Source organism: Pseudophryne corroboree, chromosome 1 (assembly GCF_028390025.1).
Source record: "Pseudophryne corroboree isolate aPseCor3 chromosome 1, aPseCor3.hap2, whole genome shotgun sequence".
NCBI lineage: Eukaryota > Metazoa > Chordata > Amphibia > Anura > Myobatrachidae > Pseudophryne > Pseudophryne corroboree.
Window position 1 is genome coordinate 1,007,355,530 of NC_086444.1, and position 22,343 is coordinate 1,007,377,872.

Consider the following 22,343-nt stretch of genomic DNA (forward strand, 5'->3'; position numbering starts at 1 on the left):
TTTGGGGAGGGTTTTTTGGAAGGGCCATCCTGCGTGACACTGCAGTGCCACTCCTAGATGGGCCCGGTGTTTGTGTCGGCCACTAGGGTCGCTAATCTTACTCACACAGCTACCACATTGCGCCTCTTTTTTTCTTTGCGTCATGTGCTGTTTGGGGAGGGTTTTTTGGAAGGGACATCCTGCGTGACACTGCAGTGCCACTCCTAGATGGGCCCGGTGTTTGTGTCGGCCACTAGGGTCGCTTATCTTACTCACACAGCGACCTCGGTGCAAATTTTAGGACTAAAAATAATATTGTGAGGTGTGAGGTATTCAGAATAGACTGAAAATGAGTGTAAATTATGGTTTTTGAGGTTAATAATACTTTGGGATCAAAATGACCCCCAAATTCTATGATTTAAGCTGTTTTTTAGTGTTTTTGGAAAAAAACACCCGAATCCAAAACACACCCGAATCCGACAAAAATAATTCGGTGAGGTTTTGCCAAAACGCGTTCGAACCCAAAACACGGCCGCGGAACCGAACCCAAAACCAAAACACAAAACCCGAAAAATTTCAGGCGCTCATCTCTAGTAAAGTATTAAGTTGACATTTCAACATTTTTTGTTGCCTGACTGCCACTTGAGTATGTTTTTACATTACTTGAGTCCCAAATGAGGTATAGACTGCGAAGTGATGATATACATTAAAAGCAAGTAATAGGGTGCACCCGTATTTGAACCAGGGACCTCTCGATCTGCAGTCAAATGCTCTACCACTGAGCTATACCCCCTGCTCTTTCTCACTATTAGCACATACACATTGCAGCCTTGATGTAAAGGTTACTGTACTGTATTTCTTGTCCTGCAGGAGGTGAAGATGAGTCTATTTCTTTATGGTAATGCTTTGGAGTTATTAGTCAGGGCATAAATAGAGAGTTCACATACTGCAGGTATAATCTGTGAGCATACTCAAAAAGAAACTTTGATCTTCCTAAATTTCCACTATAGTTAGTGCTAGTCAGAGTAGGATTTATTGAAATCCAGTTGTGACATTGTTTTATTGAAGCAAAACTGATCTAAAATACAAATTGTTACCAAACCAATATTAATAATTTCTGAAAACTATTTTATCATGGTACATTTTTGCTAAGAAAATAAAATATTTGAATTTTGGGTCAGTGGGCTCAGATGTTCTGAATGCATGTATGCCTTATGGACTAATTGCAAAATCAGTCGGAGTTGAAAACATGGCTGTACCAAATAATTTTGAATTCTGCCATGTTAATGCCCAATACTCCCTTATTTATCAAAGTTAGTTAGGAATAAAGCATTCATCCTTCATGTACAGTTATTTTATGCTGTATAATTCTTTATCAAAAGTAGCTGTAAAAACCTGCCACTGATACTGTACTTTCCTGAGGTAAAGTATTAAGTTGAAATGTCAACATTTTTTGTTTCCTGACTGCCACTTGAGTATGTTTTTACATTACTTGAGTCCCAAACGTGGTATAGACTGCTAAGGGACGCTATACATTAAAAGCAAATTACAGGGGGCACCTGGATTTGAACCAGGGACCTCTCGACATGCACTCGAATGCTCAACAACTGATTTATACCCCCTGGTCTTTCTAACTATAAGACCATACACATTGCAGCCTTGATGTAAAGGTTACTGTACTGTATTTCTTGTCCTGCAGGAGGTGAAGATGAGTCTGTTTCTTTATGGTAAAGGTTTGGAGTTATTAGTCAGGGCATAAATAGAGAGTTTACATACTGTAGGTATAATCTGTGAGCATGTTTAAAAAGAAACTTTGATCATCCTAAAGCTCCACTATTGTTTGTGCTAGGCAGAGTAGTATATATTGAAATCCAGTTGTGACATTGTTTTATGGAAGCCAAATAGAACTAAAATACAAATTGTCACTAAACCAATATTAATAATTTCTGAAAACTAACTGATTGAGATACATTTTGGCAATAAAATAAAATATTTGATTTTTAGGTCAGTGGGCTCAGATGTTCTGAATGCATGTATGCCTTATGGACTAATTGCAAAATCAGTATGAGTTCAAAACATGGCTGCACCAAAAAAATTGTAATTCTGCCATGTTAATTCCCAATACTCCCTTATTTATCAAAGTTAGTTAGGAATAAAGCATTCATCCTTCATGTATAGTGATTTTATCCTGTATAATTCTCTATCAAATTAGCAGTCAAAACCTGCCACTGATACTGTACTTTCCTGAGGTAAAGTATTAAGTTGACATTTCAACATTTTTTGTTGCCTGACTGCCACTTGAGTATGTTTTTACATTACTTGAGTCCGAAACGCAAGTAATAGAGGGCACCCGGATTTGAACCTGGGACCTCTCGATCTGCAGTCGAATGCTCTACCACTGAGCTATACCCCCTGCTCTTTCTCACTATAAGCACATGCACATTGCAGCCTTGATGTAAAGGTTACTGTACTGTATTTCTTGTCCTGCAGGAGGTGAAGATGAGTCTATTTCTTTATGGTAATGCTTTGGAGTTATTAGTCAGGGCATAAATAGAGAGTTCACATACTGCAGGTATAATCTGTGAGCATACTCAAAAAGAAACTTTGATCTTCCTAAATTTCCACTATAGTTAGTGCTAGTCAGAGTAGGATTTATTGAAATCCAGTTGTGACATTGTTTTATTGAAGCAAAACTGATCTAAAATACAAATTGTTACCAAACCAATATTAATAATTTCTGAAAACTATTTTATCATGGTACATTTTTGCTAAGAAAATAAAATATTTGAATTTTGGGTCAGTGGGCTCAGATGTTCTGAATGCATGTATGCCTTATGGACTAATTGCAAAATCAGTCGGAGTTGAAAACATGGCTGTACCAAATAATTTTGAATTCTGCCATGTTAATGCCCAATACTCCCTTATTTATCAAAGTTAGTTAGGAATAAAGCATTCATCCTTCATGTACAGTTATTTTATGCTGTATAATTCTCTATCAAAAGTAGCTGTAAAAACCTGCCACTGATACTGTACTTTCCTGAGGTAAAGTATTAAGTTGAAATGTCAACATTTTTTGTTGCCTGACTGCCACTTGAGTATGTTTTTATATTACTTGAGTCCCAAACGTGGTATAGACTGCAAAGGGACGCTATACATTAAAAGCAAATTATAGGGGGCACCTGGATTTGAACCAGGGACCTCTCGACATGCACTCGAATGCTCAACAACTGATTTATACCCCCTGGTCTTTCTAACTATAAGACCATACACATTGCAGCCTTGATGTAAAGGTTACTGTACTGTATTTCTTGTCCTGCAGGAGGTGAAGATGAGTCTGTTTCTTTATGGTAAAGGTTTGGAGTTATTAGTTAGGGCATAAATAGAGAGTTTACATACTGTAGGTATAATCTGTGAGCATGTTTAAAAAGAAACTTTGATCATCCTAAAGCTCCACTATTGTTTGTGCTAGTCAGAGTAGTATATATTGAAATTCAGTTGTGACATTGTTTTATGGAAGCCAAAGAGAACTAAAATACAAATTGTCACTAAACCAATATTAATAATTTCTGAAAACTAACTGATTGAGATACATTTTGGCAATAAAATAAAATATTTGATTTTTAGGTCAGTGGGCTCAGATGTTCTGAATTCATGTATGCCTTATGGACTAATTGCAAAATCAGTATGAGTTCAAAACATGGCTGCACCAAAAAAATTGTAATTCTGCCATGTTAATGCCCAATACTCCCTTATTTATCAAAGTTAGTTAGGAATAAAGCATTCATCCTTCATGTATAGTGATTTTATCCTGTATAATTCTCTATCAAATTAGCAGTCAAAACCTGCCACTGATACTGTACTTTCCTGAGGTAAAGTATTAAGTTGACATTTCAAAATTTTTTGTTGCCTGACTGCCACTTGAGTATGTTTTTACATTACTTGAGTCCCAAATGAAGTATAGACTGCAAAGTGATGCTATACATTAAAAGCAAGTAATAGGGGGCACCCGAATTTGAACCAGGGACCTCTCGATCTGCAGTCGAATGCTCTACCACTGAGCTATACCCCCTGCTCTTTCTCACTATAAGCACATACACATTGTAGCCTTGATGTAAAGGTTACTGTACTGTATTTCTTGTCCTGCAGGAGGTGAATATGAGTCTATTTCTTTATGGTAATGCTTTGGAGTTATTAGTCAGGGCATAAATAGAGAGTTCACATACTGCAGGTATACTCTGTGAGCATACTCAAAAAGAAACTTTGATCATCCTAAATTTCCACTATAGTTAGTGCTAGTCAGAGTAGAATTTATTGAAATCCAGTTGTGACATTGTTTTATTGAAGCAAAACTGATCTAAAATACAAATTGTTACCAAACCAATATTAATAATTTCTGAAAACTATTTTATCATGGTACATTTTTGCTAAGAAAATAAAATATTTGAATTTTGGGTCAGTGGGCTCAGATGTTCTGAATGCATGTATGCCTTATGGACTAATTGCAAAATCAGTCGGAGTTGAAAACATGGTTGTAACAAATAATTTTGAATTCTGCCATGTTAATGCCCAATACTCCCTTATTTATCAAAGTTAGTTAGGAATAAAGCATTCATCCTTCATGTACAGTTATTTTATGCTGTATAATTCTCTATCAAAAGTAGCTGTAAAAACCTGCCACTGATACTGTACTTCCCTGAGGTAAAGTATTAAGTTGAAATGTCAACATTTTTTGTTGCCTGACTGCCACTTGAGTATGTTTTTACATTACTTGAGTCCCAAACGTGGTATAGACTGCAAAGGGACGCTATACATTAAAAGCAAATTATAGGGGGCACCTGGATTTGAACCAGGGACCTCTCGACATGCACTCGAATGCTCAACAACTGATTTATACCCCCTGGTCTTTCTAACTATAAGACCATACACATTGCAGCCTTGATGTAAAGGTTACTGTACTGTATTTCTTGTCCTGCAGGAGGTGAAGATGAGTCTGTTTCTTTATGGTAAAGGTTTGGAGTTATTAGTCAGGGCATAAATAGAGAGTTTACATACTGTAGGTATAATCTGTGAGCATGTTTAAAAAGAAACTTTGATCATCCTAAAGCTCCACTATTGTTTGTGCTAGTCAGAGTAGTATATATTGAAATCCAGTTGTGACATTGTTTTATGGAAGCCAAAGAGAACTAAAATACAAACTGTCACTAAACCAATATTAATAATTTCTGAAAACTAACTGATTGAGATACATTTTGGCAATAAAATAAAATATTTGATTTTTAGGTCAGTGGGCTCAGATGTTCTGAATGCATGTATGCCTTATAGACTAATTGCAAAATCAGTATGAGTTCAAAACATGGCTGCACCAAAAAAATTGTAATTCTGCCATGTTAATGCCCAATACTCCCTTATTTATCAAAGTTAGTTAGGAATAAAGCATTCATCCTTCATGTATAGTGATTTTATCCTGTATAATTCTCTATCAAATTAGCAGTCAAAACCTGCCACTGATACTGTACTTTCCTGAGGTAACGTATTAAGTTGACATTTCAACATTTTTTGTTGCTTGACTGCCGCTTGAGTATCTTTCTACATTACTTGAGTCCGAAACGCAAGTAATAGAGGGCACCCGGATTTGAACCTGGGACCTCTCGATCTGCAGTCGAATGCTCTACCACTGAGCTATACCCCCTGCTCTTTCTCACTATAAGCACATGCACATTGCAGCCTTGATGTAAAGGTTACTGTACTGTATTTCTTGTCCTGCAGGAGGTGAAGATGAGTCTGTTTCTTTATGGTAATGCTTTGGAGTTATTAGTCAGGGCATAAATAGAGAGTTCACATACTGCAGGTATAATCTGTGAGCATACTCAAAAAGAAACTTTGATCATCCTAAAGTTCCACTATAGTTAGTGCTAGTCAGAGTAGGATTTATTGAAATCCAGTTGTGACATTGTTTTATTGAAGCAAAACTGATCTAAAATACAAATTGTTACCAAACCAATATTAATAATTTCTGAAAACTATTTTATCATGGTACATTTTTGCTAAGAAAATAAAATATTTGAATTTTGGGTCAGTGGGCTCAGATGTTCTGAATGCATGTATGCCTTATGGACTAATTGCAAAATCAGTCAGAGTTGAAAACATGGCTGTACCAAATAATTTTGAATTCTGCCATGTTAATGCCCAATACTCCCTTATTTATCAAAGTTTGTTAGGAATAAAGCATTCATCCTTCATGTACAGTTATTTTATGCTGTATAATTCTCTATCAAAAGTAGCTGTAAAAACCTGCCACTGATACTGTACTTTCCTGAGGTAAAGTATTAAGTTGAAATGTTAACATTTTTTGTTGCCTGACTGCCACTTGAATATGTTTTTACATTACTTGAGTCCCAAACGTGGTATAGACTGCAAAGGGACGCTATACATTAAAAGCAAATTGTAGGGGCACCTGGATTTGAACCAGGGACCTCTCGACATGCATTTGAATGCTCAACAACTTATTTATACCCCCTCGTCTTTCTAACTATAAGACCATACACATTGCAGCCTTGATGTAAAGGTTACTGTACTGTATTTCTTGTCCTGGAGGAGGTAAAGATGAGTCTGTTTCTTTATGGTAAAGGTTTGGAGTTATTAGTCAGGGCATAAATGGAGAGTTTACATACTGTAGGTATAATCTGTGAGCATGTTTAAAAAGAAACTTTGATCATCCTAAAGTTCCACTATTGTTTGTGCTAGTCAGAGTAGTATATATTGAAATCTAATTGTGACATTGTTTTATGGAAGCCAAAGAGAACTAAAATACAAGTTGTCACTAAACCAATATTAATAATTTCTGAAAACTAACTGATTGAGATACATTTTGGCAATAAAATAAAATATTTGATTTTTAGGTCAGTGGTCTCAGATGTTCTGAATGCATGTATGCCTTATGGACTAATTGCAAAATCAGTATGAGCTCAAAACATGGCTGCACCAAAAAAAATGTAATTCTGCCATGTTAATGCCCAATACTCCCTTATTTATCAAAGTTAGTTAGGAATAAAGCATTCATCCTTCATGTATAGTGATTTTATCCTGTATAATTCTCTATCAAATTAGCAGTCAAAACCTGCCACTGATACTGTACTTTCCTGAGGTAAAGTATTAAGTTGACATTTCAACATTTTTTGTTGCCTGACTGCCACTTGAGTATGTTTTTACATTACTTGAGTCCCAAACGAGGTATTAGGGGGCACCCGGATTTGAACCAGGGACCTCTCGATCTGCAGTCGAATGCTCTACAACTGAGCTACTGTATACCCCCTGCTCTTCCTCACTATAAGCACATACACATTGCAGCCTTGATGTAAAGGTTACTGTACTGTATTTCTTGTCCTGCAGGAGGTGAAGATGAGTCTATTTCTTTATGGTAATGCTTTGGAGTTATTAGTCAGGGCATAAGTAGAGAGTTCACATACTGCAGGTATAATCTGTGAGCGTATTCAAAAAGAAACTTTGATCATCCTAAATTTCCACTATAGTTAGTGCTAGTCAGAGTAGGATTTATTGAAATCCAGTTGTGACATTGTTTTATTGAAGCAAAACTGATCTAAAATACAAATTGTTACCAAACCAATATTAATAATTTCTGAAAACTATTTTATCATGGTACATTTTTGCTAAGAAAATAAAATATTTGATTTTTGGGTCAGTGGGCTCAGATGTTCTGAATGCATGTATGCCTTATGGACTAATTGCAAAATCAGTATGAGCTCAAAACATGGCTGCACCAAAAAAAATGTAATTCTGCCATGTTAATGCCCAATACTCCCTTATTTATCAAAGTTAGTTAGGAATAAAGCATTCATCCTTCATGTATAGTGATTTTATCCTGTATAATTCTCTATCAAATTAGCAGTCAAAACCTGCCACTGATACTGTACTTTCCTGAGGTAAAGTATTAAGTTGACATTTCAACATATTTTGTTGCCTGACTGCCACTTGAGTATGTTTTTACATTACTTGAGTCCCAAATGAGGTATAGACTGCAAAGTGATGCTATACATTAAAAGCAAGTAATAGGGGGCACCCGGATTTAAACCAGGGACCTCTCGATCTGCAGTCGAATGCTCTACCACTAAACTATATCCCCTGCTCTTTCTCTCTATAAGCACATACACATTGCAGCCTTGATGTAAAGGTTACTGTACTGTATTTCTTGTCCTGTAGGAGGTGAAGATGAGTCTGTTTCTTTATGGTAATGCTTTGGAGTTATTAGTCAGGGCATAAATAGAGAGTCCACATACTGCAGGTATAATCTGTGAGCTTACTCAAAAAGAAACTTTGATCATCCTAAAGTTCCACTATAGTTAGTGCTAGTCAGAGTAGGATTTATTGAAATCCAGTTGTGACATTGTTTTATTGAAGCAATACTGATCTAAAATACAAATTGTTACCAAACCAATATTAATAATTTCTGAAAACTATTTTATCATGGTACATTTTTGCTAAGAAAATAAAATATTTGAATTTTGGGTCAGTGGGCTCAGATGTTCTGAATGCATGTATGCCTTATGGACTAATTGCAAAATCAGTCGGAGTTGAAAACATGGCTGTACCAAATCATTTTGAATTCTGCCATGTTAATGCCCAATACTCCCTTATTTATCAAAGTTAGTTAGGAATAAAGCATTCATCCTTCATGTACAGTTATTTTATGCTGTATAATTCTCTATCAAAAGTAGCTGTAAAAACCTGCCACTGATACTGTACTTTCCTGAGGTAAAGTATTAAGTTGAAATGTCAACATTTTTTGTTGCCTGACTGCCACTTGAGTATGTTTTTACATTACTTGAGTCCCAAACGTGGTATAGACTGGAAAGGGACGCTATACATTAAAAGCAAATTACAGGGGCACCTGGATTTGAACCAGGGACCTCTCGACATGCACTCGAATGCTCAACAACTGATTTATACCCCCTGGTCTTTCTAACTATAAGACCATACACATTGCAGCCTTGATGTAAAGGTTACTGTACTGTATTTCTTGTCCTGCAGGAGGTGAAGATGAGTCTGTTTCTTTATGGTAAAGGTTTGGAGTTATTAGTCAGGGCATAAATGGAGAGTTTACATACTGTAGGTATAATCTGTGAGCATGTTTAAAAAGAAACTTTGATCATCCTAAAGCTCCACTATTGTTTGTGCTAGTCAGAGTAGTATATATTGAAATCCAGTTGTGACATTGTTTTATGGAAGCCAAAGAGAACTAAAAATACAAATTGTCACTAAACCAATATTAATAATTTCTGAAAACTAACTGATTGAGATACATTTTGGCAATAAAATAAAATATTTGATTTTTAGGTCAGTGGGCTCAGATGTTCTGAATGCATGTATGCCTTATGGACTAATTGCAAAATCAGTATGAGTTCAAAACATGGCTGCACCAAAAAAAAATGTAATTCTGCCATGTTAATGCCCAATACTCTCTTATTTATCAAAGTTAGTTAGGAATAAAGCATTCATCCTTCATGTATAGTGATTTTATCCTGTATAATTCTCTATCAAATTAGCAGTCAAAACCTGCCACTGATACTGTACTTTCCTGAGGTAAAGTATTAAGTTGACATTTCAACATTTTTTGTTGCCTGACTGCCACTTGAGTATGTTTTTACATTACTTGAGTCCCAAATGAGGTATAGGGGTATATGCAATAGCGGGCGAATTTCAAAAAAAGGCGAATTCCGGAACGTTTTCGCCTCAAAAAATCAATTCGCCTATGCAGTGCAGTACTTTTTCGCAAAAAAACGGACCGTCAAAATTCGCCTTGTCTCAATTCGCCTTTTTCCGCATTCGCCTTTTCTGCAATGGTACAGATGCTGCAATTCGCCTCCAGCATATTCAATTCAAGTTTGGAAATTCGCCTGCAGTGCTTTTAGACAGCAAATTCGCGATTTTCAATCCGCCACACTTTGGAGGGTGAAAACAAATAAAAAAAATTTAAACATGTTTTTTTTGGTGTTTTTTTTTTTGGGAATAGCAGATCTATTTATATTAGAAGGGATTAGGTATTTTTTTTTTTTGGGGGGGAGGCACAAATATTATTTATATATTTTTTAAATTTTTTTTTTTTTTTTTTTTTATTGCTGGAACGGTAAAATCAGAAAAAAAAATGGCGTGGGGTCCCCCCTCCAAAGCATAACCAGCCTCGGGCTCATTGAGCTGGTCCTGGTTCTAAAAATGCGGGGAAAAAATTGACAGGGGATCCCCCGTATTTTTAAAACCAGCACCGGGCTCTGCGCCTGGTGCTGGTGCCAAAAATACGGGGGACAAAAAGAGTAGGGGTCCCCCGTATTTTTAACACCAGCATCGGGCTCCACTAGCTGGACAGATAATGCCACAGCCGGGGGTCACTTTTATGCCGTGCCCTGCGGCCGTGGCATCAAATATCCAACTAGTCACCCCTGGCCGGGGTACCCTGGGGGAGTGGGGACCCCTTCAATCAAGGGGTCCCCCCCCCCCAGCCACCCAAGGGCCAGGGGTGAAGCCCGAGGCTGTCCCCCCCCATCCAATGGGCTGCGGATGGGGGGGCTGATAGCCTTTGTGATAAAAAAAAGATATTGTTTTTTCCATTAGTACTACAAGTCCCAGCAAGCCTCCCCCGCAAGCTGGTACTTGGAGAACCACAAGTACCAGCATGCGGGAGAAAAGCGGGCCCGCTGGTTCCTGTAGTACTACTGGGAAAAAAATACCCAAATAAAAACAGGACACACACACCGTCGACAGTAAAACTTTATTTCACACTACCGACACACACATACCTATGTTCACACGCCGACATCGGTCCTCTTCTCCATGTAGAATCCACGGATACCTGAAAAGCAAAGTTCAATATACTCACCTCAGCCATGGTCCAGAGATAAATCCACGTACTTGGCAAAAAAAGAAAACGCAAATACCCGCTCCAGAACGGACTGAAAGGGGTCCCATGCTGACACATGGGACACCTTTCCACGAATAAGACCTGTCAGTGACAGCTGTCACTGACAGGTCTCTAAGCCAATCAGGAAGCGCAACTTCGTTGCGCTCACCTGATTGGCTGATCGCTGTGACAGCGCATCGCACAGCTCCCTCCATTATATTCAATGGTGGGAACTTAGCGGCTAGCGGTGAGGTCACCCGCCGGTCAGCGGCTGACCGGCGGGTGACCCCACCGCTAGCCGCAAAGTTCCCACCATTGAAAGTAATGGAGCGGCTTTGCGAGGCGCTGTCAGAGTACAGACGGCGTCCAGCCAATCAGGTGAGCGCCACGGCAGTAGCGCTTCCTGATTGGCTGAAGGGACATCAGTGACAGGAGTCACGTGATGTCCCGGCATTCGGGGAAAGGAGTCTAATGTGAAAACATTGGACCCCTTTCATTAGTCCGGTGGATCGTGTTCGGTTTGTTTTTTTACAAAGTACGTGGATTTACCTCTGGACCTGGACCTCTGGACGCTGGAAGGTGAGTATAATTTTTTGACAGGTACCCTCGGATCGTCGGAGATCATTGCAGTCGGCGTGTCAACACAGGTAAGTATGTGTGTGTCGGCGTATGAAATAAAGTTTTACTATCAAGGTGTGTGTGTCCTGTTTTTATTTGGGTATTTTTTTTCCAGTAGTACTACAGGTACCAGCGGGCCCGTTTTTCTCCCGCATGCTGGTACTTGTGGTTCTCCAAGTACCAGCTTGCGGGGGAGGCTTGCTGGGACTTGTAGTACTACTGGAAAAAACAATATCTTTTTTTTTATCACAAAGGCTATCAGCCCCCCCATCCGCAGCCCATTGGATGGGGGGGACAGCCTCGGGCTTCACCCCTGGCCCTTGGGTGGCTGGGGGGGGGGACCCCTTGATTGAAGGGGTCCCCTCTCCCCCAGGGTACCCCGGCCAGGGGTGACTAGTTGGATTTTTGATGCCACGGCCGCAGGGCACGGCATAAAAGTGACCCCCGGCTGTGGCATTATCTGTCCAGCTAGTGGAGCCCGATGCTGGTGTTAAAAATACGGGGGACCCCTACTCTTTTTGTCCCCCGTATTTTTGGCACCAGCATCAGGCGCAGAGCCCGGTGCTGGTTTTAAAAATACGGGGGATCCCTGGGCGATTTTTCCCCTGCATTTTTAGAACCAGGACCAGCTCGATGAGCCCGAGGCTGGTTATGCTTTGGAGGGGGGACCCCACGCCATTTTTTTTTCGGGTTTTTCCCCGTTTTTTCCCGTTTTTTTAAATCGCGGCAAAATCCGCCAAATCGGCCGATTTTCGCCCGCGACTCTGGCGAATCCGTTTTTCATTGCATATGGTGAATTCCGGAAGCCACCTTCCGGAATTCACCTGGCGAATTTGGTCGAATTGAAAAAATGGCGATAATTGCCGCGAATTCGCCCGCTATTGCATATACCCCATAGACTGCAAAGTGATGATATACATTAAAAGCAAGTAATAGAGCGCACCCGGATTTGAACCAGGGACCTCTCGATCTGCAGTCGAATGCTCTACCACTAAACTATATCCCCTGCTCTTTCTCACAATAAGCACATACACATTGCAGCCTTGATGTAAAGGTTACTGTACTGTATTTCTTGTCCTGCAGGAAGTGAAGATGAGTCTATTTCTTTATGGTAATGCTTTGGAGTTATTAGTCAGGGCATAAATAGAGAGTTCACATACTGCAGGTATAATCTGTGAGCATACTCAAAAAGAAACTTTGATCTTCCTAAATTTCCACTATAGTTAGTGCTAGTCAGAGTAGGATTTATTGAAATCCAGTTGTGACATTGTTTTATTGAAGCAAAACTGATCTAAAATACAAATTGTTACCAAACCAATATTAATAATTTCTGAAAACTATTTTATCATGGTACATTTTTGCTAAGAAAATAAAATATTTGAATTTTGGGTCAGTGGGCTCAGATGTTCTGAATGCATGTATGCCTTATGGACTAATTGCAAAATCAGTCGGAGTTGAAAACATGGCTGTACCAAATAATTTTGAATTCTGCCATGTTAATGCCCAATACTCCCTTATTTATCAAAGTTAGTTAGGAATAAAGCATTCATCCTTCATGTACAGTTATTTTATGCTGTATAATTCTTTATCAAAAGTAGCTGTAAAAACCTGCCACTGATACTGTACTTTCCTGAGGTAAAGTATTAAGTTGAAATGTCAACATTTTTTGTTTCCTGACTGCCACTTGAGTATGTTTTTACATTACTTGAGTCCCAAACGTGGTATAGACTGCTAAGGGACGCTATACATTAAAAGCAAATTACAGGGGGCACCTGGATTTGAACCAGGGACCTCTCGACATGCACTCGAATGCTCAACAACTGATTTATACCCCCTGGTCTTTCTAACTATAAGACCATACACATTGCAGCCTTGATGTAAAGGTTACTGTACTGTATTTCTTGTCCTGCAGGAGGTGAAGATGAGTCTGTTTCTTTATGGTAAAGGTTTGGAGTTATTAGTCAGGGCATAAATAGAGAGTTTACATACTGTAGGTATAATCTGTGAGCATGTTTAAAAAGATACTTTGATCATCCTAAAGCTCCACTATTGTTTGTGCTAGGCAGAGTAGTATATATTGAAATCCAGTTGTGACATTGTTTTATGGAAGCCAAATAGAACTAAAATACAAATTGTCACTAAACCAATATTAATAATTTCTGAAAACTAACTGATTGAGATACATTTTGGCAATAAAATAAAATATTTGATTTTTAGGTCAGTGGGCTCAGATATTCTGAATGCATGTATGCCTTATGGACTAATTGCAAAATCAGTATGAGTTCAAAACATGGCTGCACCAAAAAAATTGTAATTCTGCCATGTTAATGCCCAATACTCCCTTATTTATCAAAGTTAGTTAGGAATAAAGCATTCATCCTTCATGTATAGTGATTTTATCCTGTATAATTCTCTATCAAATTAGCTGTCAAAACCTGCCACTGATACTGTACTTTCCTGAGGTAAAGTATTAAGTTGACATTTCAACATTTTTTGTTGCCTGACTGCCACTTGAGTATGTTTTTACATTACTTGAGTCCGAAACGCAAGTAATAGAGGGCACCCGGATTTGAACCTGGGACCTCTCGATCTGCAGTCGAATGCTCTACCACTGAGCTATACCCCCTGCTCTTTCTCACTATAAGCACATGCACATTGCAGCCTTGATGTAAAGGTTACTGTACTGTATTTCTTGTCCTGCAGGAGGTGAAGATGAGTCTATTTCTTTATGGTAATGCTTTGGAGTTATTAGTCAGGGCATAAATAGAGAGTTCACATACTGCAGGTATAATCTGTGAGCATACTCAAAAAGAAACTTTGATCTTCCTAAATTTCCACTATAGTTAGTGCTAGTCAGAGTAGGATTTATTGAAATCCAGTTGTGACATTGTTTTATTGAAGCAAAACTGATCTAAAATACAAATTGTTACCAAACCAATATTAATAATTTCTGAAAACTATTTTATCATGGTACATTTTTGCTAAGAAAATAAAATATTTGAATTTTGGGTCAGTGGGCTCAGATGTTCTGAATGCATGTATGCCTTATGGACTAATTGCAAAATCAGTCGGAGTTGAAAACATGGCTGTACCAAATAATTTTGAATTCTGCCATGTTAATGCCCAATACTCCCTTATTTATCAAAGTTAGTTAGGAATAAAGCATTCATCCTTCATGTACAGTTATTTTATGCTGTATAATTCTTTATCAAAAGTAGCTGTAAAAACCTGCCACTGATACTGTACTTTCCTGAGGTAAAGTATTAAGTTGAAATGTCAACATTTTTTGTTTCCTGACTGCCACTTGAGTATGTTTTTACATTACTTGAGTCCCAAACGTGGTATAGACTGCTAAGGGACGCTATACATTAAAAGCAAATTACAGGGGGCACCTGGATTTGAACCAGGGACCTCTCGACATGCACTCGAATGCTCAACAACTGATTTATACCCCCTGGTCTTTCTAACTATAAGACCATACACATTGCAGCCTTGATGTAAAGGTTACTGTACTGTATTTCTTGTCCTGCAGGAGGTGAAGATGAGTCTGTTTCTTTATGGTAAAGGTTTGGAGTTATTAGTCAGGGCATAAATAGAGAGTTTACATACTGTAGGTATAATCTGTGAGCATGTTTAAAAAGATACTTTGATCATCCTAAAGCTCCACTATTGTTTGTGCTAGGCAGAGTAGTATATATTGAAATCCAGTTGTGACATTGTTTTATGGAAGCCAAATAGAACTAAAATACAAATTGTCACTAAACCAATATTAATAATTTCTGAAAACTAACTGATTGAGATACATTTTGGCAATAAAATAAAATATTTGATTTTTAGGTCAGTGGGCTCAGATATTCTGAATGCATGTATGCCTTATGGACTAATTGCAAAATCAGTATGAGTTCAAAACATGGCTGCACCAAAAAAATTGTAATTCTGCCATGTTAATGCCCAATACTCCCTTATTTATCAAAGTTAGTTAGGAATAAAGCATTCATCCTTCATGTATAGTGATTTTATCCTGTATAATTCTCTATCAAATTAGCTGTCAAAACCTGCCACTGATACTGTACTTTCCTGAGGTAAAGTATTAAGTTGACATTTCAACATTTTTTGTTGCCTGACTGCCACTTGAGTATGTTTTTACATTACTTGAGTCCGAAACGCAAGTAATAGAGGGCACCCGGATTTGAACCTGGGACCTCTCGATCTGCAGTCGAATGCTCTACCACTGAGCTATACCCCCTGCTCTTTCTCACTATAAGCACATGCACATTGCAGCCTTGATGTAAAGGTTACTGTACTGTATTTCTTGTCCTGCAGGAGGTGAAGATGAGTCTATTTCTTTATGGTAATGCTTTGGAGTTATTAGTCAGGGCATAAATAGAGAGTTCACATACTGCAGGTATAATCTGTGAGCATACTCAAAAAGAAACTTTGATCTTCCTAAATTTCCACTATAGTTAGTGCTAGTCAGAGTAGGATTTATTGAAATCCAGTTGTGACATTGTTTTATTGAAGCAAAACTGATCTAAAATACAAATTGTTACCAAACCAATATTAATAATTTCTGAAAACTATTTTATCATGGTACATTTTTGCTAAGAAAATAAAATATTTGAATTTTGGGTCAGTGGGCTCAGATGTTCTGAATGCATGTATGCCTTATGGACTAATTGCAAAATCAGTCGGAGTTGAAAACATGGCTGTACCAAATAATTTTGAATTCTGCCATGTTAATGCCCAATACTCCCTTATTTATCAAAGTTAGTTAGGAATAAAGCATTCATCCTTCATGTACAGTTATTTTATGCTGTATAATTCTCTATCAAAAGTAGCTGTAAAAACCTGCCACTGATACTGTACTTTCCTGAGGTACAGTATTAAGTTGAAATGTCAACATTTTTTGTTGCCTGACTGCCACTTGAGTATGTTTTTATATTACTTGAGTCCCAAACGTGGTATAGACTGCAAAGGGACGCTATACATTAAAAGCAAATTATAGGGGGCACCTGGATTTGAACCAGGGACCTCTCGACATGCACTCGAATGCTCAACAACTGATTTATACCCCCTGGTCTTTCTAACTATAAGACCATACACATTGCAGCCTTGATGTAAAGGTTACTGTACTGTATTTCTTGTCCTGCAGGAGGTGAAGATGAGTCTGTTTCTTTATGGTAAAGGTTTGGAGTTATTAGTTAGGGCATAAATAGAGAGTTTACATACTGTAGGTATAATCTGTGAGCATGTTTAAAAAGAAACTTTGATCATCCTAAAGCTCCACTATTGTTTGTGCTAGTCAGAGTAGTATATATTGAAACTCAGTTGTGACATTGTTTTATGGAAGCCAAAGAGAACTAAAATACAAATTGTCACTAAACCAATATTAATAATTTCTGAAAACTAACTGATTGAGATACATTTTGGCAATAAAATAAAATATTTGATTTTTAGGTCAGTGGGCTCAGATGTTCTGAATTCATGTATGCCTTATGGACTAATTGCAAAATCAGTATGAGTTCAAAACATGGCTGCACCAAAAAAATTGTAATTCTGCCATGTTAATGCCCAATACTCCCTTATTTATCAAAGTTAGTTAGGAATAAAGCATTCATCCTTCATGTATAGTGATTTTATCCTGTATAATTCTCTATCAAATTAGCAGTCAAAACCTGCCACTGATACTGTACTTTCCTGAGGTAACGTATTAAGTTGACATTTCAACATTTTTTGTTGCTTGACTGCCGCTTGAGTATGTTTCTACATTACTTGAGTCCGAAACGCAAGTAATAGAGGGCACCCGGATTTGAACCTGGGACCTCTCGATCTGCAGTCGAATGCTCTACCACTGAGCTATACCCCCTGCTCTTTCTCACTATAAGCACATGCACATTGCAGCCTTGATGTAAAGGTTACTGTACTGTATTTCTTGTCCTGCAGGAGGTGAAGATGAGTCTATTTCTTTATGGTAATGCTTTGGAGTTATTAGTCAGGGCATAAATAGAGAGTTCACATACTGCAGGTATAATCTATGAGCATACTCAAAAAGAAACTTTGATCTTCCTAAATTTCCACTATAGTTAGTGCTAGTCAGAGTAGGATTTATTGAAATCCAGTTGTGACATTGTTTTATTGAAGCAAAACTGATCTAAAATACAAATTGTTACCAAACCAATATTAATAATTTCTGAAAACTATTTTATCATGGTACATTTTTGCTAAGAAAATAAAATATTTGAATTTTGGGTCAGTGGGCTCAGATGTTCTGAATGCATGTATGCCTTATGGACTAATTGCAAAATCAGTCGGAGTTGAAAACATGGCTGTACCAAATAATTTTGAATTCTGCCATGTTAATGCCCAATACTCCCTTATTTATCAAAGTTAGTTAGGAATAAAGCATTCATCCTTCATGTACAGTTATTTTATGCTGTATAATTCTCTATCAAAAGTAGCTGTAAAAACCTGCCACTGATACTGTACTTTCCTGAGGTACAGTATTAAGTTGAAATGTCAACATTTTTTGTTGCCTGACTGCCACTTGAGTATGTTTTTATATTACTTGAGTCCCAAACGTGGTATAGACTGCAAAGGGACGCTATACATTAAAAGCAAATTACAGGGGGCACCTGGATTTGAACCAGGGACCTCTCGACATGCACTCGAATGCTCAACAACTGATTTATACCCCCTGGTCTTTCTAACTATAAGACCATACACATTGCAGCCTTGATGTAAAGGTTACTGTACTGTATTTCTTGTCCTGCAGGAGGTGAAGATGAGTCTGTTTCTTTATGGTAAAGGTTTGGAGTTATTAGTTAGGGCATAAATAGAGAGTTTACATACTGTAGGTATAATCTGTGAGCATGTTTAAAAAGAAACTTTGATCATCCTAAAGCTCCACTATTGTTTGTGCTAGTCAGAGTAGTATATATTGAAACTCAGTTGTGACATTGTTTTATGGAAGCCAAAGAGAACTAAAATACAAATTGTCACTAAACCAATATTAATAATTTCTGAAAACTAACTGATTGAGATACATTTTGGCAATAAAATAAAATATTTGATTTTTAGGTCAGTGGGCTCAGATGTTCTGAATTCATGTATGCCTTATGGACTAATTGCAAAATCAGTATGAGTTCAAAACATGGCTGCACCAAAAAAATTGTAATTCTGCCATGTTAATGCCCAATACTCCCTTATTTATCAAAGTTAGTTAGGAATAAAGCATTCATCCTTCATGTATAGTGATTTTATCCTGTATAATTCTCTATCAAATTAGCAGTCAAAACCTGCCACTGATACTGTACTTTCCTGAGGTAACGTATTAAGTTGACATTTCAACATTTTTTGTTGCTTGACTGCCGCTTGAGTATGTTTCTACATTACTTGAGTCCGAAACGCAAGTAATAGAGGGCACCCGGATTTGAACCTGGGACCTCTCGATCTGCAGTCGAATGCTCTACCACTGAGCTATACCCCCTGCTCTTTCTCACTATAAGCACATGCACATTGCAGCCTTGATGTAAAGGTTACTGTACTGTATTTCTTGTCCTGCAGGAGGTGAAGATGAGTCTGTTTCTTTATGGTAATGCTTTGGAGTTATTAGTCAGGGCATAAATAGAGAGTTCACATACTGCAGGTATAATCTGTGAGCATACTCAAAAAGAAACTTTGATCATCCTAAAGTTCCACTATAGTTAGTGCTAGTCAGAGTAGGATTTATTGAAATCCAGTTGTGACATTGTTTTATTGAAGCAAAACTGATCTAAAATACAAATTGTTACCAAACCAATATTAATAATTTCTGAAAACTATTTTATCATGGTACATTTTTGCTAAGAAAATAAAATATTTGAATTTTGGGTCAGTGGGCTCAGATGTTCTGAATGCATGTATGCCTTATGGACTAATTGCAAAATCAGTCAGAGTTGAAAACATGGCTGTACCAAATAATTTTGAATTCTGCCATGTTAATGCCCAATACTCCCTTATTTATCAAAGTTTGTTAGGAATAAAGCATTCATCCTTCATGTACAGTTATTTTATGCTGTATAATTCTCTATCAAAAGTAGCTGTAAAAACCTGCCACTGATACTGTACTTCCCTGAGGTAAAGTATTAAGTTGAAATGTCAACATTTTTTGTTGCCTGACTGCCACTTGAGTATGTTTTTACATTACTTGAGTCCCAAACGTGGTATAGACTGCAAAGGGACGCTATACATTAAAAGCAAATTATAGGGGGCACCTGGATTTGAACCAGGGACCTCTCGACATGCACTCGAATGCTCAACAACTGATTTATACCCCCTGGTCTTTCTAACTATAAGACCATACACATTGCAGCCTTGATGTAAAGGTTACTGTACTGTATTTCTTGTCCTGCAGGAGGTGAAGATGAGTCTGTTTCTTTATGGTAAAGGTTTGGAGTTATTAGTCAGGGCATAAATAGAGAGTTTACATACTGTAGGTATAATCTGTGAGCATGTTTAAAAAGAAACTTTGATCATCCTAAAGCTCCACTATTGTTTGTGCTAGTCAGAGTAGTATATATTGAAATCCAGTTGTGACATTGTTTTATGGAAGCCAAAGAGAACTAAAATACAAACTGTCACTAAACCAATATTAATAATTTCTGAAAACTAACTGATTGAGATACATTTTGGCAATAAAATAAAATATTTGATTTTTAGGTCAGTGGGCTCAGATGTTCTGAATGCATGTATGCCTTATAGACTAATTGCAAAATCAGTATGAGTTCAAAACATGGCTGCACCAAAAAAATTGTAATTCTGCCATGTTAATGCCCAATACTCCCTTATTTATCAAAGTTAGTTAGGAATAAAGCATTCATCCTTCATGTATAGTGATTTTATCCTGTATAATTCTCTATCAAATTAGCAGTCAAAACCTGCCACTGATACTGTACTTTCCTGAGGTAACGTATTAAGTTGACATTTCAACATTTTTTGTTGCTTGACTGCCGCTTGAGTATGTTTCTACATTACTTGAGTCCGAAACGCAAGTAATAGAGGGCACCCGGATTTGAACCTGGGACCTCTCGATCTGCAGTCGAATGCTCTACCACTGAGCTATACCCCCTGCTCTTTCTCACTATAAGCACATGCACATTGCAGCCTTGATGTAAAAGTTACTGTACTGTATTTCTTGTCCTGCAGGAGGTGAAGATGAGTCTGTTTCTTTATGGTAATGCTTTGGAGTTATTAGTCAGGGCATAAATAGAGAGTTCACATACTGCAGGTATAATCTGTGAGCATACTCAAAAAGAAACTTTGATCATCCTAAAGTTCCACTATAGTTAGTGCTAGTCAGAGTAGGATTTATTGAAATCCAGTTGTGACATTGTTTTATTGAAGCAAAACTGATCTAAAATACAAATTGTTACCAAACCAATATTAATAATTTCTGAAAACTATTTTATCATGGTACATTTTTGCTAAGAAAATAAAATATTTGAATTTTGGGTCAGTGGGCTCAGATGTTCTGAATGCATGTATGCCTTATGGACTAATTGCAAAATCAGTCAGAGTTGAAAACATGGCTGTACCAAATAATTTTGAATTCTGCCATGTTAATGCCCAATACTCCCTTATTTATCAAAGTTTGTTAGGAATAAAGCATTCATCCTTCATGTACAGTTATTTTATGCTGTATAATTCTCTATCAAAAGTAGCTGTAAAAACCTGCCACTGATACTGTACTTTCCTGAGGTAAAGTATTAAGTTGAAATGTTAACATTTTTTGTTGCCTGACTGCCACTTGAGTATGTTTTTACATTACTTGAGTCCCAAACAAGGTATAGACTGCAAAGGGACGCTATACATTAAAAGCAAAAACTTTGATCATCCTAAAGCTCCACTATTGTTTGTGCTAGTCAGAGTAGTATATATTGAAATCCAGTTGTGACATTGTTTTATGGAAGCCAAAGAGAACTAAAATACAAATTGTCACTAAACCAATATAAATAATTTCTGAAAACTAACTGATTGAGATACATTTTGGCAATAAAATAAAATATTTGATTTTTAGGTCAGTGGGCTCAGATGTTCTGAATGCATGTATGCCTTATGGACTAATTGCAAAATCAGTATGAGTTCAAAACATGGCTGCACCAAAAAAAATTGTAATTCTGCCATGTTAATGCCCAATACTCCCTTATTTATCAAAGTTAGTTAGGAATAAAGCATTCATCCTTCATGTATAGTGATTTTATCCTGTATAATTCTCTATCAAACTAGCAGTCAAAACCTGCCACTGATACTGTACTTTCCAGAGGTAAAGTATTAAGTTGACATTTCAACATTTTTTGTTGCCTGACTGCCACTTGAGTATGTTTTTACATTACTTGAGTCCCAAACGTGGTATAGACTGCAAAGGGACGCTATACATTAAAAGCAAATTGTAGGGGCACCTGGATTTGAACCAGGGACCTCTCGACATGCATTTGAATGCTCAACAACTTATTTATACCCCCTCGTCTTTCTAACTATAAGACCATACACATTGCAGCCTTGATGTAAAGGTTACTGTACTGTATTTCTTGTCCTGGAGGAGGTAAAGATGAGTCTGTTTCTTTATGGTAAAGGTTTGGAGTTATTAGTCAGGGCATAAATGGAGAGTTTACATACTGTAGGTATAATCTGTGAGCATGTTTAAAAAGAAACTTTGATCATCCTAAAGTTCCACTATTGTTTGTGCTAGTCAGAGTAGTATATATTGAAATCCAATTGTGACATTGTTTTATGGAAGCCAAAGAGAACTAAAATACAAGTTGTCACTAAACCAATATTAATAATTTCTGAAAACTAACTG

General features: G+C 37.4%; 12 non-coding genes across 12 annotated transcripts; all 12 read right to left on the reverse strand.

Annotated features, from left to right (window-relative positions):
- Positions 1-700: 700 nt before the first annotated feature.
- TRNAC-GCA (transfer RNA cysteine (anticodon GCA)) lies at positions 701-772 on the reverse strand. Its single transcript has one exon. It is a non-coding gene; the product is annotated as a tRNA-Cys (tRNA).
- Positions 773-2,320: 1,548 nt separating this feature from the next.
- TRNAC-GCA (transfer RNA cysteine (anticodon GCA)) lies at positions 2,321-2,392 on the reverse strand. The gene has a single exon. It is a non-coding gene; the product is annotated as a tRNA-Cys (tRNA).
- Positions 2,393-3,976: 1,584 nt separating this feature from the next.
- On the reverse strand, positions 3,977-4,048 carry TRNAC-GCA (transfer RNA cysteine (anticodon GCA)). The gene has a single exon. It is a non-coding gene; the product is annotated as a tRNA-Cys (tRNA).
- Positions 4,049-5,596: 1,548 nt separating this feature from the next.
- TRNAC-GCA (transfer RNA cysteine (anticodon GCA)) lies at positions 5,597-5,668 on the reverse strand. Its single transcript has one exon. It is a non-coding gene; the product is annotated as a tRNA-Cys (tRNA).
- Positions 5,669-7,214: 1,546 nt separating this feature from the next.
- On the reverse strand, positions 7,215-7,291 carry TRNAC-GCA (transfer RNA cysteine (anticodon GCA)). The gene has a single exon. It is a non-coding gene; the product is annotated as a tRNA-Cys (tRNA).
- A 756-nt stretch (positions 7,292-8,047) lies between these two features.
- Positions 8,048-8,119, reverse strand: TRNAC-GCA (transfer RNA cysteine (anticodon GCA)). Its single transcript has one exon. It is a non-coding gene; the product is annotated as a tRNA-Cys (tRNA).
- Positions 8,120-12,440: 4,321 nt separating this feature from the next.
- Positions 12,441-12,512, reverse strand: TRNAC-GCA (transfer RNA cysteine (anticodon GCA)). Its single transcript has one exon. It is a non-coding gene; the product is annotated as a tRNA-Cys (tRNA).
- A 1,548-nt stretch (positions 12,513-14,060) lies between these two features.
- Positions 14,061-14,132, reverse strand: TRNAC-GCA (transfer RNA cysteine (anticodon GCA)). Its single transcript has one exon. It is a non-coding gene; the product is annotated as a tRNA-Cys (tRNA).
- Positions 14,133-15,680: 1,548 nt separating this feature from the next.
- Positions 15,681-15,752, reverse strand: TRNAC-GCA (transfer RNA cysteine (anticodon GCA)). Its single transcript has one exon. It is a non-coding gene; the product is annotated as a tRNA-Cys (tRNA).
- A 1,548-nt stretch (positions 15,753-17,300) lies between these two features.
- On the reverse strand, positions 17,301-17,372 carry TRNAC-GCA (transfer RNA cysteine (anticodon GCA)). Its single transcript has one exon. It is a non-coding gene; the product is annotated as a tRNA-Cys (tRNA).
- A 1,548-nt stretch (positions 17,373-18,920) lies between these two features.
- TRNAC-GCA (transfer RNA cysteine (anticodon GCA)) lies at positions 18,921-18,992 on the reverse strand. Its single transcript has one exon. It is a non-coding gene; the product is annotated as a tRNA-Cys (tRNA).
- A 1,548-nt stretch (positions 18,993-20,540) lies between these two features.
- TRNAC-GCA (transfer RNA cysteine (anticodon GCA)) lies at positions 20,541-20,612 on the reverse strand. Its single transcript has one exon. It is a non-coding gene; the product is annotated as a tRNA-Cys (tRNA).
- Positions 20,613-22,343: the final 1,731 nt, after the last annotated feature.